General features: G+C 36.8%; 1 protein-coding gene across 4 annotated transcripts in view; it reads right to left on the bottom strand.

Annotated features, from left to right (window-relative positions):
- The window catches only part of PRR16 (proline rich 16), a 240,338-nt gene that overhangs the window by 12,946 nt on the left and 210,075 nt on the right, over positions 1-17,317 (bottom strand). The window contains exon 3 of one of the 4 annotated variants that reach the window (XR_011471110.1): positions 5,444-5,507. The exons of the other annotated variants lie outside the window; for them this stretch is intronic. The gene's annotated coding sequence lies outside the window, so the exon portion shown is untranslated. Of the gene's footprint in view, positions 1-5,443; positions 5,508-17,317 lie in introns of those variants that run through there. 4 annotated transcript variants of the gene reach the window in all.

Genomic DNA, 17,317 nt, shown 5'->3' with positions numbered 1-17,317 from the left:
ATGCTAAAGGAACCAATTTAGAAAAACAGTCACCAGGATACGTTGTGCTTTGATCCGTGAACCAAGGAAAGCACACTCAATGAGCATATTTACTTCATAACTCTGAGGAAGTAGAGGGATTCAGCTACACAAAATGTGGATATTTACTTACCCTGCCTCCTCTTGTTACTCACTAGTGGTGTTCAGAGGACCATTTTGTCTTTTTGTTCGTTTGTTTTTATTTCTGAAAAAAAATCTCTGCTTTAAGAATGTTTTCATTAGCTTAGGCCAACCAGGAATTTCACTCATGCTAATGATCATAAATTGTTTTCTCTAAAGCCAAAAATGGTTTTGAAAACTCTTTCTTCTAAATCTCTCTTCTTCCTGTCCCGCCTTTTAATTTCCTTTTAATTAACTGATGTGTTGCTTAGCAAAACAGTTGCAGCCAGATTGGAGAGCGCTGTGAAATGAATGGTTGTGATATTTATCCCTCCTTTTGGCAAAACTCCTTTGTGTAACTGCATTAAAACCTGCTGAATCTGATGTTAACAGGAGCACTAGCACGTTCTACTCAGTTCCATTGCAAATGAGGCATGCTAGAGAAAGGCATTGTTTTTTCATGATGGAATTAGAGTACCTTCATCAAAACAAAATCAAAATGCTAACACTCCTCCCTCATTTAAACATTTCTGTCAAGCCACATTCACTTTAGGTTCTTAACTATGAAACAAGTGATAACAATATTCCTCCTTCTAATAACTGATGTTATTCAACAATTAAACTCTGAAGACAAGCCATAAAATGCTCTCATATTTATGAAACGGCATTTCTTTCTTCCTCTAGAGATTTTATTTCTTATTTTATTTATTTATTTTTTTTTCGCTTAAAGTATTACAAAGGGTATTACATAAGTGTCCTTTTTTCCCCCCCCGCCCTTGACAAACCCCTACCCTCCCTTACCCCCCAGTGTCTTATGTCCATTAGTTATGCTTATATGCATGCATACAAGTCCTTCGGTTGATCTCTTACTCCCCTCCCTTCTGCCCCCCAACCTTCCTCTAGAGATTTTAAACAAATGATAGGAAAAGAAATCAGAGATTCTCTGGTGTTATTAAGGTCTCTGAAGCTACTGGTCTTGGAAAAATATCTAGCTGCTTATGCCAAGAGGTCATCTCCATTCTTCATTTCCTTTTTAAAAACATTTTACTCAAAAGGAATTAGAAGCAAAGCAAAATAGAATATATTCCACTCAAAATTTATTTTTCTTCTAAAATGCTTTGCTTTTTTAGGCATGCATGACTGAATATTGTAAACTCTTGGACAGAAAAAAAATATCTTGCATCAACTACAATAAAGTGGTGTTTCTGGAAAGTCTTTGTAAAAAGCAGCATACAGAATGTCTCTTAATAAATTTTGTATATTAGCCCCTCAGATGTATCATTGGCAAGTATCTTCTCCCATTCAGTAGGTTGTCTTTTTATTTTGATGGTTTCCTTTGCTGTGCAAAACTTTTTAATTTGATGTAGTCCCATTTGTTTATTTTTTTCCTGTGTTTCTCTTGCCCAGAGAGATGTATCAAAAAAATCACTATGAGAACTCTCAAAGAGTTTACTGCCTATGTTTTCTTCTATAAGTTTATGGTTTTGAGTCTTATATTTAAGTTTGAACACTTTGTAAAATATATGATTGCCTAACCACTATGCTATACACCTGAAGCTAATACAAAATAATATTGAATGTAGACTGCAATTGTTAATTGATTTTTGAGAGAGAGAAAAACATTGATTTGTGTTCCAGGTATTTATGCATTCATTGGTTGTGTCTTGTATGTGCCCTAATGGGAGATTAAACCCACAACCTTGGCATACCTAACCAGCTGAGCTACCAAGCCAGGGCCTAAACAGTAACTTAAAAATAAAAAAGAGGGTCTTAAAATGGTTCTGTTTTACTTGAAGGGAGTAAGATAATGCTGCAAGTGTCTAGGATATTTTTACTTACCCTTAGAATGGATCAATTTCCTAACAACTACTTTCCTTCAATTTTGCCACCATTATGACTAGAAAATGTGAGTATCCATATGTATACATCCACATTGCCAACAGAAAGAAGAATACCCTTATAATCAGACAAATAATGAAATGATGAGTAATTTTTACTATCATTAAACTTGAAATTAATCAGAGGGAGGTCCTAGGTACCCTAACGTTCTTTATTATGATACTAGAGGCCCAGTGCATGAAATTCGTGTACTGGGGGGATGGGGGGGGGCTGTCCCTCAGCCCAGCCTGCACCCTCTCCAATATGGGACCCCTCAGGCCTAAACCGGCGGTCAGACATCCCTCTCACAATCTGGGACTGCTGGCTCCTAACTGCTCGCCTGCCTGCCTCCCTGATTGCCCCTAACTACTTCTGCCTGCCAGCCTGATCACCCCCTAATCAATCCCCTGCCAGCCTGATCGATGCCTAACTGCTCCCCTGCCAGCCTGATCGCCCCCAACTACCCTCCCCTGCCGGCCCGATCGCCCCTAACCGCTTTCCCCTGCTGGCCTGGTCGCCCCTAACTGCCCTCCCCTGCAGGTCCTGTCACCCCCAACTGCCCTCCCCTGCAGGCCTGGTCCCCCCCAACTGCCCTCCCCAGCTGGCCAGGTCACCCCTGACTGCCCTCCCCTGCTGACCTGATAGCCCACAATCACCCTCCCCTGCCGGCCATCTTGTGGTGGCCATCTTTTGAGCACATGGGTACAGCCATGTTGTGTGAGGGTGTGACAGCCAATTTTCATATCACCTCTTTATTATATAGGATGTCTCAAATACAATCCAATGACATATCACTTTAATGCCTAAAGAAGTAAACTACACTATCAAAGCATCATCATGTTATTATATTCAGAATCCAGTAACTTCTTCAATAATGGCTAAACCAAAAATTGTCTCAGTGCCTGGCTCTCAAGGTACTTTTGGTTCAGGTGTGTTTTCCAATATACTATGAATATATGTATGTATGTATGTATGTATGTATATATACAAACACACACATACAGATAGTTACATATAGAAATGATTTCAGATATGTGTATGAACACACACATATTTCTTTGTGCTTTTATCTGAGGTAGCATAAAAGCAATGCTATCTCAGTAGTAATTAGCACATATAGTGCCCTGATCTTGGTTTGTGATAAAAGGAACCAGGAATTCTTGGAAAATGGCCGATTCTAAGACTGGAACAGGTAATGTACAGATGATCTTGGAGCATCTTGTCACACCAGAAAGTAAGGAAGTACGCACACACACAAACACATTGATAAGAACCTGTCAATGGGATACAGGAGCCAAATGAAATAACTCCAATGGCCAAAGGTAGAACAGTGAACAGTTTGGGTCACAACGTAAAGTAGCAGTAGGTTATAACCCAAAGTATAAATTAAACTTCCCTGAGTTTGTACTAATATAAGTAAATGTTTGAATAAATAAATAAGTCGGGGAGGAGAGGCAACTCTCCCATGAGGATAATTCTAAGTAATTAAATACTGGGAGAGGAGCATTACTTACAACTTCTGAAGTGTGAGAGGGGCACAGTGACTTTCTTCTGAAGAGTATAGTAGAAAAGGGGGGTTAAAAGGAGCGGTGTTACACTGGAGACACCTGACAGATCTTTATCCAAGTGTTCAAGGTCAATATCAACAGCGATATATCATGTTGACGAAAATGGCACTTTCTCCTGTGTTCTTCCTCCCCAAACCTCATAACCACAGTCTAGTCATGTGAAAAAAAACCAGACAAATGTCAACAGTGGAACATTCTACAAAATATCTGAACATTATTCCTCAGAACTGTCACAGTCATCAAAAAATAAGTCTGTGAAACCGCCGCTGCCAAAAGCAATCTAAAGACACATGATAACTAGGTAATATGCGATGCTGGAACAGAAAAGAGACATGAAGTGAAACTATGGAATCCTAGATAAAATATGGTGTATCAGTCTGCTAGGGCTCCTGTAAAAGTACCACAAACTGGGTGGCTTGAAAAACAAACAACTATTTTCTCACACTCTGGAGGCTTAGATCTCAGTCCAAAAGTAAAGTGCTGGTGGGATTGTTTGCGTTTGCAGGCTCTGAGAAAGCATCTATTCCGTGACTCTCCTGGCCTCTGGTAGTTTGCTGGCAATCTTTGGTGTTTCTTGGCTTAAGGAAGCATCAACCCACTCTTTGCCTTCATCTTCACATGATGTTTTTGCTGTGAACATGCCTGGATTCAAATTTTTCCTTTTTCTTATTAAGAATATTAGTTGTATTGGATTAGGGTCCACCCTAAAAACCTCATTTTAACTTGGTTGTCTCTTTAAAGACTCTTATCTCCAAATATAGGAGAAATATACATATGTCTATTTGAGAGAGATTGAAAAAAATATACAATAATATGCAGGTTTTCAAGGACTTATCTAATATCCAATTTAATTTAGAGATAAGAGTTATATATTGAAATTTAAAGTGATGATTTTCTTCCATGTGTTCAATTTAATTATTGCCTTTCCCTTATGGCATAGCTTTGTAAACAGAATATGCATGTGGTATTTAAAATTTCAACAATGTGGTATGTGGTAGATTGTATTTCACTCCCTCTGATGAATAAGTCCCCTTAGTATTTAAAAGTTTGGAGGCATCATGCCCATAACCAGTGGTTTAGTAATATAACAGAAATGGGAAATTTAAGCAAAATGTTCCGTGCTTTTTTAAAGATGAAAAATAAATATCCTTATGTGTTTCTTTCTCAGAGCCAAAACCAATTACTGACTAATTTTGAAACTGCTTTCTAAACAAACTATAATTATTACACCTAGGAATTACAGGTAATAAAGGCTTTAATGTTTCATGTCTATTTTCTAGAAAAATCTAAGTAGGATTTAATGTGTACAAATTATTGCTAATTGAAAATACCTTTCTAGTTTTATTAATAATTTCTTCAAATTTTCTCTCATAGGAAATTTACTGCAATGCCTCAGTCAGAACACTTAAATGACCTAAACCCTAATTTTGTTTTCTACACTTTCCTTTTATTTTCTTTTTTTCTCCCATTGATTTTTAGAGAGCATGGAAGAGAGGAAGGAAGGGAAAGAGAGAGAGAGAGAGAGAGAGAGAGAGAGAGAGAGAGAGAGAGAGATGTGAGAGAGACACACCATTGGTTGCTCCTTCATGCAACACGTGACCAGGGCTAGGGATTCAATCTGCATCCCAGGTATGTGACCTTGACCAGGAATTGAACTGCAACCCTTTGGCTCTAACCATTGGCTCTAACCATTGGCTCTAACCATTAAGCACACTGGCCATTTTTTTTATTGTTGTTCATTATATGTAAAGAGAAAAGAAAATGTAGGAAGTAAAATAATATACCCTTAAAAGGCACTTCCTACAGGAAGTTTCTGGGTCAACATATGCTAGTGGGTGTTTTTGTGTGTATGAACTTACAATTTGCTCTGCTTTATTTCTTTGTACTTCAGATTTTTCTATCAGCTCCAAAGAAAGAGAAAAGCTAGAACAGAAAATCAAAACAATAAGAAAATCATAGGTGGTTTGATTTGTCTGTTAGCAGACAGATTTACTTTGGCTTATGAAATCATTTCAACATTGGTTTTGGAAAAGATTATCAAAGAGAAATTTTACAGTGTACTTATTTGAAAAGTCTACCTCTCATAGGTCATTGTGTTTATTCTGATTTTGATCATCCTGGTTTAGTAAATGAAAACTATTTATTGGGATACTGGTTTATTTATGTTAACTCTTTAGCTACATTTAACATTTATAAAGTGACCTATTTGCATATCTATTCACTTCAGAAATGTACAATTTTAAATTTGATGTGACTCAATATTAATGTTTCTTAATTTTGATGGGGAAAGCAGAAGGAACTGCATATACATAGATAATGCTGAAAGATTTGGGGTTTTTTCCTATGTCATAATACACACTTTATTTTTGCTATTTCATGGTTGTCTTTTTTTATGTCCTTTTGTTGTGAAACATATCCTGGCAGGAGGCATCAGCTTCCACCAAAATTTGATTTTTATCAATGAAATATTTTTTTACTTATGTTGTTTATGCTTTTCTTGTTGGCTTGCTTTGTATTATTTTTCCTTTGATAAGCAATAAAACTAAATGATTTTATATGTAATAAGACATAACTTCACAATTATTCTCTGTAATTAGCATCTAGTAGAGTTTGAGGTTTTTTTGATTTAAGAACAGCTATGATGGTGTGACTCAGGGCTGTCACTTACAAATGTAAGGCCAGACACAAACATATTCCTAAGACCTCCTCTCAGGGAATTATACTTCTTTGAACTTTATTCCCAAGGAAACTACTAAGAATGTTAGAGCAGAGATACTGCCCTTTAAATCTAATAGATTTTAGCTCAGAAAATGTCTCCAATGCCCATATTAGGTGAATGCAGACACAAGTTTCCTTGTCAGTGTAATAGGATATAATAATAACTTACTTGATTTGTTGTAACTTGGTGGGATATCAATTTTAAAAAAACAACACATGGCAGATAGAGGTAATGACCTTTCTTTTGGAGAGGCAGTACAAGTGAATTACACCTTAAATCAGACACATGTGTTTTAAATGTTTTACTTTTTGCTAAATCCATTATTTTCTCAAATTGTTTCACTTCACTGAACTTAAGTTTCCTAGGCTATGTGGGAGTGCTAAACACTGTGAATACTCTTGCTGTAATATTTTTTTCCTCTGGTGCATCAACTTTTCTAGTCAAATATTAATTGTATTCAATAGGTTGTTACACAGTGGTTCTCAACCTTTTGGCCCTTTATTTTTTTTTTTTTTTTTTTTTTTTTTTCAGAATAGAAGAAATAGAAGAAAACTTTTTAATTTTGCGTTGCACCAATGAACCAGTTAAAATAATAACAGTCATCTTGGCCTACCACAGTAATCCAGTGTGGTAGGGGTTTAGGAAAGCCTGGGTGGATGGATGGTTGGCTGGGTGGATGGATGGGTAGTTGAAGCCTCTGATGTCCAAAATACCTGTTACTTGGGCCCTAGATGGCTTGGACCACAGCTCTGATCTATTCTCACCAATTGCTGAAAAGCAATGAAATCCTACAAATGGAATCTATTTTGGCAAAAAACATAAAGGAAACTGATTAGGAACTGATAACATGAGTCCATCCATGTAAATAATGTGTATTGCCTTGCTTACGTGAAATAGTTCTCACCACTTCTTTTGCCCTTTCTCATTTCAGATCGAAGAACAATTGACTCTGGAAAAACTGCATGAGTGGACCAAACCTATGAATCTCAGATCCTTTGAAGTCAACGTGCACCTGCCCAGGTTCAAGCTGGAAGAGAGCTACAACCTCAACTCTCACCTGACCAGTCTGGGTATAGAGGATCTCTTTGATAGCAAGGCTGATCTGTCAGGCATGTCAAGAGACAGAGGTCTTTTTATATCAAAAATTATCCACAAGTCTTTTGTGGAAGTTAATGAGGAGGGCACAGAGGCAGCAGCTGCCACAGCCCTAATTGTAAAGGGTTTCTCGCCTATGCCAGCAACTGTTGAAAATTTTGTGGCCGACCATCCATTCATTTTTTTCATTCGACACAATCCCTCAACTAACATCCTGTTCTTAGGCAGACTTTCTTCCCCTTAGAAACCCAAGGTCGAGCTCAGAGCTGTATCACTGGTCCTTTCAAAAATATATGAAAATTATATGTCTTCTACAATAAATCTATCACCCCCCAAAAAATCTGTAACTTCCTTTGTTTTTTTTTTTGTTGTTTTTTTTTTTTTCGCTAAAAGTATTACAAAGTGTATTACATAGGTGTCCTTTTTTCCCCCCCGCCCTTGACAGACCCCTGCCCTCCCTTACCCCCCAGTGTCTTATGTCCATTAGTTATGGTTATATGGATGCATACCAGTCCTTCGGTTGATCTCTTAATCCCCTCCCTCCTCCCCCCCAACCCTCCCTGGCCTTCCCACTGCAGTTTGACAATCAGTTTGAGGCAGCTCTGCCTCTGTACCTATTATTGTTCAAAAGTATTCAATAGGTTGTTACACAGTGGTTCTCAACCTTTTGGCCCTTTAAATACAGTTCCTCATGTTGTGACCCAACCATAAAATTATTTCGTTGCTACTTCATAACTGTAATGTTGCTACTGTTATGAATCATAATGTAAATAGCTCATATGCAGGATGGTCTTAGGCGACCCCTGTGAAAGGGTCGTTCAACTGCCAAAGGGGTCGCAACCCACAGGTTGAGAACCACTGTGAGAGATAGGGTTTGTTAGGCAAGATTTATTTTTTTAAATATGTCTTTATTGATTTCAGAGAGAAGAAGGGAGAGGGTGATAGAAACATTAATGATGAGATAGAACCATCGATCAGCTGTCTCCTGCACACCCCCTACTGGGGATCAGGCCCACACCCTGGCATGTGCCCCGACATTGACCTCATGATTCACAGATTGACACTCAATCACTGAGCCACACCAGCCAGGCTTTTAGGCAAGTTTTAAAACAGTGCCAAGAAGTGACAAATCTATTTGTTTTAAATTTTATACCACAAAGAGTTTTAACACAGCTAATATGGAAACAGTATGGAGGTTCCTCAAGTATTTAAAATTAGAAGTACCATATGATCTAGCAATCTCATTTCTGGGTATATATCCAAAGGAAACAAAATCATTATCTTAAAGTCTGCACTCCCATATTCACAGAAGCATTGTTCATAGTAGCCAATGTATGGAAATATTCTAAGTGTTTGTTATAGATAATGAAAATGTGATATATATATATATATATATATATATATATATGCAGTTAATATTGTATTTATACATATGCAGTCTTTAAGAAGAAGAAATTCCTGTCATTCAGGACAGTATGAATGAATTTGAAGAACATTATGCCAGACAGAGTCAAAAACTGCAGTTTCTCTTATATGCCTCCTGAACTTCCCCTACTGAGAGTCAAGCAGGCAACCTGGGCGTGTACCCTGACCAGGAATCACTGGACAACACCCAACCAACTGAGCCACACTGGCCAGGAACTTAATAGTTTTTAAATTTGTGCTGTTAGTAGCCACGAATGAATGCTTAGATCTATCTGTTCATTAGGGATTGCAATATATTGATTGATAATGTGATTCCATAATTCCTTTTCATTAATTTGTTGAAATATTTCTATATTTCTTTTTTTAAATATATTTTATTGATTTTTTACAGAGAGGAAGGGAGAGGGATAGAGAGTTAGAAACATCGATGAGAGAGAAACATCAATCAGCTGCCTCCTGCACACCCGCTACTGGGGATATGCCTGCAACCAAGGTACATGCCCTTAACCGGAATCGAACCTGGGACCCTTGAGTCCACAGGCCGACGCTCTATCCACTGAGTCAAACCGGTTAGGGCTATTTCTACATTTCATCCCCCAGGGATATAATTCATATTGGAAAGGCATTAAATGCTTGATTCCTTCCCTGTATTATTCAACCATTTCACAAAATTAGTTTGTTTCCTAGTATTTTCAGATAGTGACAGTATTTTTTATAGTGTCATTCTGAACTCAGAGTTAAACATATTTGATGTGTTTCAATACATTGCAATAATTATCCTTATTGATGCTTTATTTTCCCATCATTTTCCAATTGGAGATTCTTCAAGGTAGTGATTCCTTTTGAGACAGTCCTAATAGTGTTTTTTAGCTCCCTTGCTATCTGGTACAAGAAGATGTTTTCTGCCTCCAATCTGGAATGAGCCATTTCCCAGGGAGCTCAGGTTTCTTTTGAAGAGGTTTCCTATTTGGAGAAAACAGTCTCTCAGTCTGCTAATTGCTACTGGATTGTTTAGACTTTTAAATGGAAAACTCTGGAGTGTTTGTTTTGTTTAGTTTTAAGAAAAAATTACCAGTTTATATTGATACTTCCAATTCAAATTCAGCTCTACAAGGTTTTTAACTAGCCTCTATTTTATATCTGTATCTCCTTTTTTATACATGGACAATCTTGGTTTTCAAGGACCCTTACGGATAATGGAATTAGAATATTACATGTGCTTTGTTTTTTGCTTTATGCCATAGTACATATACCAGTCTCAGATAAACAAAACCAATAATATGCCATCAACATGAATGCTAAAAACTGTTTAAAACATTTTTTGCAGTTATTTTTGTCTTTAGGATGTATTCTACTAGGGAAAAACTGTCAAGTAGCTGTGTTAAAATGACAGGATACTTTGGTTTATTTTTTTCAAATTTAACTGTTGAGAATTGTTACTTTCATAAATGTTTAATATTTTATAATGCCTTATAATTATTTAAAATTATACATGGATTCAAAGATATGAAACTTAATTTTAAAAGAATTGTTCAGCCGAAACCGGTTTGGCTCAGTGGATAGAGCGTCGGCCTGAGGACTGAAGGGTCCCAGGTTCGATTCTGGTCAAGGGCATGTACCTTGGTTGCGGGCACATCCCCAGTGGGGGGTGTGCAGGAGGCAGCTGATCAATGTTTCTCTCTCATCGATGTTTCTGACTCTCTATCTCTCTCCCTTCCTCTCTATAGAAAATCAATAAAATATATTTTTTTTAAAAAAGAATTGTTCAAAAAGATTTTTCAAACCTAGATTCAGAAATGGCCTGCCTACTGTATGTAAGATATAATATTTAAAAAATCCTTTGATTATCAGGGAAAACGTTAAATTTTCTTTCAGTGTTGACAATTGAAAAATACTAATACCTATAATGCATTTTAAAAGCTGTTAATTAAACATTTTTATAATGTATAGGGGTCATTGTCAATTACCTTTGAAAATTATGTCATTCCCTATAAAACCAAGAATATAAGATAATTTTTAATAAGTCCTGCCATGGACTGGCATTTAAAGTTTTTCCTTCAAAACATAAATCAAACTTTCTTCATCATGTGAGAAAAGAAATCCTCCAACCAAATTCGCATCATTTTGCAGGATGCTAGGCCCCAGCTTATTTCTCTATTTTTGAGAAACACTCTAACGCATAAAAGTGTGCACATGCACTGCACACCCCGCACTCCCCACTCCCCACGTTTTTGCTAGAAGTTTGAATGACTTCCTCTCTTTTGTGGAATCTGACATATTTTGATTCATAATTCCCCTTAAATATTATACATGGCTCTACTGATGTTCAAAGAATAAATATTTAAACAAATAGACTTAAGTGAAATTGAAGACATCTTTGTCTATATTTCATGATTCAAATGTCCCCTGGAAGGACCTTACATATATAAATAAGAGTTGTTAATTTTGGACTGTCACAGCGGTGAAAGGCTGTTTAGAATAGATCAGCTTAAGCAGATTGCAATATATAAACTGTGAAAAAAAAATCTAACTCTGTGGAAATTTTTTAGAGTATTTAAAGTTCTGTCTTTTCATCTTTATTTTAATTTTAAAAATATTTTTTCTGAAAATTATTTGTCTGTGAGGAGTATGTTAATGAAGTAATCTCTCCACTTTTTAAAAACTTCTAACTTCTATCCCTTATTGAGTTACAATTTGCGTACATTAATGTTCATCTGTCATCAGTTTACAGCACAATGGCTTTTCTCAAGCTAAACATACTGTGTAACCAGCACTGAGATCAGAAATAGATCATTATCAGCACTTTCAAAACCCCTGTATGTTCCTGTTCAGTTATTATCCCTCACACTCAAGGTAACTCCTTTCCTGATTTCTAATGCCACAGATTAGTTTGATCTATTTTGTACTTTCTTTTTCTTTTTTTATTTGTTATTTTTATTGCTGACGCTATTGCAGATGTTCCCCATTCCCCCCACTTTGCCCACCTCCACTCAGCCCCAAGAGTCCTTCCTTTGGCCCTTACCACACTGTTGTCTGTGTCCATGAGCTATGCATATATGTTCTTTAGCTAATCCCTTCACCTGCCTTTATATAAATGTAGGAATTTATATAAGTGCATAGTCTTAAAATGTCTTTCAACTTACATTATTTCTGTGAGATTTGTTCAAATTGTTGTATGCAGCTTTTGATACTCTCATTGCTATGGACTACTCTCATTGCTATATTTCCATTGTCATGGAAATATATTAACATTTATTTATCCTTTCCAGTGTTGATGGACATCATTAAGAGTTCAATGTGCAGCCTTGGCTGATTTGGCTCAGTGGATAGAGCATCGACCTGCGGACTGAAGCATCCCAGGTTTGATTCCAGACAAGGGTACATGACCAGGTCAATCCCCAACAGGGGGCATGCAGGAGGCAGCCGATCAATGATTCTCTCTCATCATTGATGTTTCTCTCTCTCTCTCTCTCTCTCTCTCTTCCTCTCTGAAACCAATAAAAATATATATATTTTTAAAAAAGAGTTCAATATGCAGTTTGTGGCTATTATACACAATGGCCCTATGAACATTCTAGTGCCTGCACATTGGTAAACTTATCACTATATTAGGTACACATCTAAGAATGGAATTGGTGATTTTTATGTATCCATATGTCCAGTTTTAACAAATCAAATAGTTTTTACAAATTGTTTGTAAAAATGTGTATTTAAAGTAGCAGCGTATGAGAGTTCTGGCAGTGTCACATATTTTCAAAAACTTGGCATTGCCTGTCTTTATTTTCTTCTATTCTAATAGATATGTATTGGTATCATATTGTAATTTTTATTTGCATTTTCTGCTTTGAGTATTTAAAAAATGTTTTCAGCTTTTTGGGTTTCCGTCTTTGTGAAGTGTCTATTTACCTCTTGTCCTACTTTTCTGTTATCTCTCTTTGTTTTTAATTGATACATAGAAGCTTTAATCTGAATGAATCTTTTGTATGGTATGTGCATTATAAATATTTTCTCCCTGTATGGGTTACAAAAAGTAGGTATTTTATTTCTACCTACTTTTGTGGCTTTTATAATTAATTTTTAATTGAATTTATTGGCGTGACAGTTAATAAAATTATATAGGTTTTAGGGATACAATTCTATAATACATCATCTGTATATTATATTGTGTGTTCACCACCACAATTCAAGTTTCCTTCCATAATCATTTATCCTCCCTTTACTCTCTCCTACCTCCCCCTGAACTCCTTACCCTATGGTAATCACCATACTATTGTCTGTCTATGAGGCGTTTTTTTTTCTTTTCTGTTTCATTTTGTTTTGTTTGGCTTAATCCCTTCACCTTTTTCACTCTGCCCTCCTACCCTGTTCCCTCTGACATCTGCAAGTCTGTTTTCTGCATCTATGTTTTGGTTTCTATTGTGTTTGTTAGTTTATTTTATTCATTAGATTCCACATATAAGTGAAATCATATGGGACTTGTCTTTCTGTGACTGGCTTATTTCACTCAACATAATACTCTCCAGGTCCATCCATGCTATTGCAAAGGGTAAAATTTCCTTCTTTTTCATGGCTGAGTAGTATTCCTTTGTGTAAATGTACCATGGTTTTTTAATCCACTCATCTACTGATGGCACTTGGGCTGCTTCCAAATCTTGGTTATGTAAATCATGCTGCAATAAACATAGGGGTGCACATATTTTTTTGAATCAGCAGGGTAGGAGCAGGAAGTCCAGGGTTGGGGCTATTGCATTCCACCAGGCTGATGCTGTAAGAAGGGGTGTACTCCACCCAAGAAAGATGGTGTCTGTGGTGTGGTAGAGGGACTCAGCAAAGGGTTCCCCATACCTGTCCCCCCAGCTTTCTCTCCAGAGCCACAAACCCCAGACTGTCCTCACAAGCCTCCAGTCCACCCTGCCCTCTCTCCACCAGAGCCCGGGGAGGAGAGAGGCTGTGAACAAGATTTTGTGCACTGGCCCTTTAGGAGGGTGCCTGTGTCTCTAGCAGACTCTTGTTTCTCCCTGGCAGAGAGAATCAGCACTGATTTTCACAGCCAGGAGCTATGTGGGCACCTCTTCCTAGCTCTGGTGCTAGGCTGGGGAGCCTGACTTGGGGTTGAGACCCCAGGCCTCTCAAGGGGACCTTGGCAGCTGAGATACCCTTCAAGAATCTCAGACAAAGCCTATGGGAGTGGGGCAGCCTTTTTCACATCTTAACTCTTCCTACCAGTGCCTGTCACTTCTGTAAATCCGTGGTTATCACTACCTATTTTCAATACTCAGCCCAATTCCCTCGTTTTTAATACATTTTTAAAACTAATCATCTTACACTGAACTTCCTTTTCACTGATTTCCTTGTAACTATAATAATTCTCAATGTAGCACAAACATTTTCTTCCCCCACAAAACTATTCAATTCCAGAGATGGGTATACAGTAGATGCTAATTAAATATTTGATTAAATGAATGAACTTTGAAGATATTGCTATGTGACAATTCCCCTTTTTGAAGACATTGCTATAAATGACTATCTGGTGCCTTTTTATATGCTAGGAAGTAAAAAAAAAAAAAGATTTAATATAATTCTGGTTAATAGTAAATTCTGACAATGTTTAGTTTACACATGTCATTGCAAAACATGTAAACTGCATTTCCCCCTAAATGGTGACTCTATGAAGACTGAATGTCAGTGATTGCTTTATTCCAGAGGTTGGAGTACTATGAGAAAATAAATGTTTTAAATATGATGTGACAACCACTGATAAAATAAGAATGTCTTTGTACCATTCTTCAATTTAATGAGCTCACATTTGCTCAGATTTCGGGAATGGCTGATGAGGAGTACATAGCAACATTTTAATATAAACATAACAAAAATTAATAGCAAATAATTTAAAAAGGTTAAAACCTAACATATACTTACTTATGTTACACTGCTGGGATACCCTACCCTTAGCATCCGTTAAACCTCTGTTATTACCAAGGCAATGCTGTCAGTCCAAATTGTAAATTCTTGGGAGACTTAGTTGACATGGTGATGCCTCATGGCATCATGGGAGCATGCAACCTATTTCTCAAGCCCAGCACAAAGAGTAAACTCTCACGAAATTCTCTGCTGATTTTACTCTTCAATAAAATAGTGTACTTTATAATTTCTTCAAGCACAGCTATTTATAATCACCAAGAAAATGTAAATCCCAGCACTGGGAACGGGTGATATCAGAAAGAACACAGGGAAAAGAGTTGCAAATGCAGCATTACTTACCCTCCTTCACTAGGATCTTTGTCATCTGAACTCTAAATTCAGCAATCTTACCTCCCTAAATTTCCAGAAATTGATTTCATAGTTTACAGGTAACGTTTCACTACAGCCAAATAACAAAGGCAGAGGTAAGAACACTTTAAACTACTTATGATGCCACTGAATAGAATTAATCATCAAAAAGGCCTCATGGCCTGAGGTAGGGAACTAGGGTAGGCTAGAAGGGGTCAATGGGGGAAAAAGGGAGACATATGTAATACTTTCAACAATAAATGTTTAACTAAAAATAAAATTTAAAAAGACCTTATTCAAAGAAAAGGAAAAGGAATAGTAAATGTTGCTTCTTGAATACAGACTTGAAACCAGGTTCTCACTGTGGCTCATCTGAATTCCGTTTACATATATTCTTTGCATTAAAAAAATCACAAATTAAGAGTGATTCAATATTTGCTATCTAAATTTTTTTAAATCCTCACTTGAGGATATGCTAATTTATTCTAGAAAGAGGAAGAAGAGAGAGAGAGAGAAAGAGAGAGAGAGAGATGTGTGAGAGAAACATCAATCGGTTGCCTCCTGTATGCCCTACCAAGGTTCGACCCCACAACCTGGGTATGTGCCCTGACAGGGAATCAAACCTGGGGCCCTTTGGTGCATGGGACACACTCCAACCAACTGCCACACTGGTCAGGGAACCATTCTACATTTTAAAAACAACAACAAATTTATAAAGATATAATTCACATACCACAAAAATTCCCATTTCAAAATGTGCAATTAGTGTTTTCATCAAGTCCTGCAGCATAACCAGTTTAATTTTAGAACATGCTACCACCCTGAAAAAGGACCCAATACCCCTTAACAGTCACTCCCATCCCCCTTTCCTCGCCCTACTAAACCACTAATTTACTTTTAATCTCTATAGATTTGTTATTTTATTGTCATATAAATGAAATATACTATATGTGTTCTTCCCTTCATCTCACTACATTAAAATTTCCCATATTTTTGTTTCCAGTTAATATAGATGAATCTTTGCAGAAGAGTAGAATCATATAATGCCATTCTAGAAAATGTTTTAAAGAACCAGGGCTAAATATTGTAATTTATTTGTTCTTTCCTTTATATCAATATTACACATTTTACTCTCTCATATTTTCCTCAGCTAGGATTTCTTTATAATATTTTGGGAACCATTTTCTTCTCTCACTCCTTAGAAATTATCAGCTATTTCCCAATAGAATAAATTGAATATAGTGACTTTCTTACTCTGTCTCTAACTGAACATTTAAAGAAGCTGAAGTGAAAACCATAAGAACTCATAATCCTGGCCTAATAACTCAACAGATATGGAGAAAGCATACATGTCATTCACCATATACACCGGAGGTATTATGAGCAGAAAATTGCAAAGAAAAATATGCTTGCAAAATTATTTGGAAAAAATGAAATAGTTTCAGCAAGAGTTGTTGCAAATTACATTTCTTAGGGCTTCCATTAAACTCAATGAATATTTGTAAAGAACATATATTTGGCAAACTTAGGAGTAACAGAATAATTCAAGAACAGGTTTGACAAATTCCTTCCTCAGCTCAGACATTGCTTACCACTGTGGTTTGAGTGGATATACTTAATTTATTTATTCCTTGTTGAGAAGCTAATTAAATAATGGAATAGAACTTTTTTCATACTGTGGTATCTGAGAACAAAGCTGGATTAGACATAACAGGATTGTTCTGCGTAAGTAGCTATGGTTGAGGGGACAGAGTTCAAGCTGAGATGACAAGATATGTTAAACTGAAACTCTGTAGTATTGGCAAAACAGCATCTTATGCTTGCAAAAGACTCGCATGAGGAATGAGGTCAGTCTTGCATTTCCTAGTTCATTAGAATCTCAGAACCATGTCATCCATTTTCCCTATTTATTTTCCTATGAGTAAAACTCACAAGTCTGTGACAGTTCACTCTCACCTTTGCCATCCAAACACACTTCCCTCCCTCCTGCATGTACCCTATCTTCCAGAAGCAAAATGCTGCTCACTGTCCCCAAGTGAAAATATTATGTCTTCATTCCTTTCTTTTAAAAAAATGTTTGTATTGATTTTAGAGAGATAGGAAGGGGTGAGATAGAGAGACAGAGAGAAAAAAGAGAGAGAGATCAGTTGGTTGCCTCCCATATGCACCCCTATCAGGGACCAAACTGGCAAGCCAGGCATGTACCCTGACTGTGAATTGAACA

This window comes from Myotis yumanensis, unplaced genomic scaffold (assembly GCF_028538775.1).
Source record: "Myotis yumanensis isolate MYYU_CA2020_CCGP unplaced genomic scaffold, mMyoYum1.0.hap1 SCAF_4, whole genome shotgun sequence".
Classification (NCBI taxonomy): Eukaryota; Metazoa; Chordata; class Mammalia; order Chiroptera; family Vespertilionidae; genus Myotis; species Myotis yumanensis.
The sequence above is the reverse complement of the archived record's forward strand: the minus strand, read 5'-3'. Positions and strand labels throughout refer to the sequence as shown.